The sequence below is a fragment of the Otolemur garnettii genome, unplaced genomic scaffold, assembly GCF_000181295.1.
Source record: "Otolemur garnettii isolate 467f Iridium unplaced genomic scaffold, OtoGar3 scaffold00031, whole genome shotgun sequence".
In the NCBI taxonomy this organism is placed as follows: Eukaryota; Metazoa; Chordata; class Mammalia; order Primates; family Galagidae; genus Otolemur; species Otolemur garnettii.
Genome location: NW_003852426.1, coordinates 12,357,947 through 12,360,039, shown reverse-complemented (window position 1 = coordinate 12,360,039; position 2,093 = coordinate 12,357,947).

Below are 2,093 nucleotides of genomic sequence, written 5' to 3'. Positions count from 1 at the left end.
CCCCCCGCTGAGAAATCAACCTATCTCCTCCCACAGCCCTGTCCTCAGGGAGCCCCAGCCTGAGGGGACACATAGCTCTGTCCTCAGGAAGCCCAAGTCTAAGAGGAGGCAACACCCTGTCCTCAGGGAACCCCAGTCTGATGGGGGACATAGCGCCATCCTTGAGGAGCCCCGGATTGAAAGGATGTACCTTAATAATTTAAGACAGTAGGGAGGTCATCTGTAAGGATCAGAGCTGTACCTTACGGGAACTGCTGAAGGGTGGGGAAGAAAGGCTAGGGTTCACTGTGGGCCTGGAGCCCAAGTCACCCTCAGTGACTGAATAATCTTTCCCTAAATGTATTACTATGGAGAGAGCAGTGTAGGGACCCCCTCAGAACTTCATAATCCTCTCTGACACAGGCTTGGCCAACCTGGGGGTGCTGTCTGTCCACTGTGAATGTCTGGCCTATGGCGAGTGCCCACCTAGATCCCACACAAGGGGTGGCCGGGCCACAAGGAAATTGCCTAGAGGTTGGGAGAGAAATAGTCCCTTCTCACATGAGCTACAGCAGGAAGTCCCAGAAAGGCAAAAGACAGCATTCTTGCCAGTCTCTCCAGAAAGGCAAGGTGTACAGGAGAAAGTCAGCAGGAAACACTGCAACCTGTGTGTTTTCGGGGTGTCCAATGTAGGATCTGAGAGGATGCTCTCAGAGGGCTGGGTATTCAGGGAGGGCTACCTGGAGGAGGCAAGGTGTGAAGACCCATTAGAATTGGAAGTGGCAGAGGTGACTGGAGTGTGCACCAGCCAGGAGAGGCCACAGGAGCAAGTGTGGCCTTTAGCTCACCATTTGGGAGAAGCACAGATTCTGAGTGGGGTACAGGTCACTGCAGGGACAGGGGGGAACTTACATGGCACCGAAGAGAGCATAAAGGAGTGGGCCCTGATATCCCCCACCTCACTCCTCACAGGGACAGGCACTTCCAGCCCAGGGAGTGCTGCGCTGCTTCTCAGAGGACCCTTTCTCCCCACAGCAATTTCAGCGGAGTCCTGGGTTTTGACATGTGTGATAGATAGCTGGTCGCCAGCCAGTGCAGAAACGAGCCAGAATCTTTCTGCTGGGGAGGCTCCTGGATCCTGGTTCTCCTGAGGGCCACCCTCAAGCACCATCTCCCCTCAGGGGTATAGAGCCATGGCTTGGCCTAAATCAGATGGAGCAGAAACCCCTCTGAAATAGTTCACTTTGCTAGGATAAGGAGCCAGTCATACTCTTCCATCTCTGCAGCTGGGGTCATTATGGTCATAAATTTCTTAAGTGGAATTGGATCTCAGGGCCTGTGGCTAACAAGTATCTAAGCGTGTGAGAAGGCCCCTGCCCAGGAACTTCCTCCTGTACTCCTTAAATGCTCAATCCACCCTGAGCCTGGGCCTGCAGGGGCATGAGAAAAGCAGGAGGGTGACAAAGGAGGTCATGCCTGATGAGTTGACACAGAAACGAGGCTCCAGAAATGGGGGTCTGGTCATTCTGTGGCTGCCTTTTCCTGAGTCTGACTGTTGTTTCACAGCCAACAGGATAGGCCACACTATGGAAGAAGTCAACTTTAGGGGGCAGAAGAGCCAGCTGTACACAGGTGAGGTCTATTGGAGCCCTGTGGTTACCCAGAATTACTGGCAGATTGGTTTGTCCTAATCCACTGTGTCCATGAAATCATGGGTGTGATATATCTGTTACACATTTGTGCTAAAATGCCTTATAAAAAGTACCTGGCTATTCAAAAAAAACCACTCATCCTTATTTCACCTAAACTCTCCTCTGCTTCTCTGCCATGTGGCTACATGTGGGTGATTGTGAGTTTCCCCAACAGCCTGGGACCCCAAGAACAGAGACTGCCTCCCTCCTTTGCCTTTGGGGTTCTCTGAGGACAGGTGTTCTGTCTTCTTTCTTCTCTCTCTCCTCCTCCTCCTTCTTCTTATTTCTCTTTTTAAAATACGATTTTTATATAACATTTTACTGAAGTATAATACATACACAGAAAGGTGCATGTATCAGAAACCAAACATATTCACATATATAACTGATACATTGATCAAGGAACAAGATATTATCAGCATT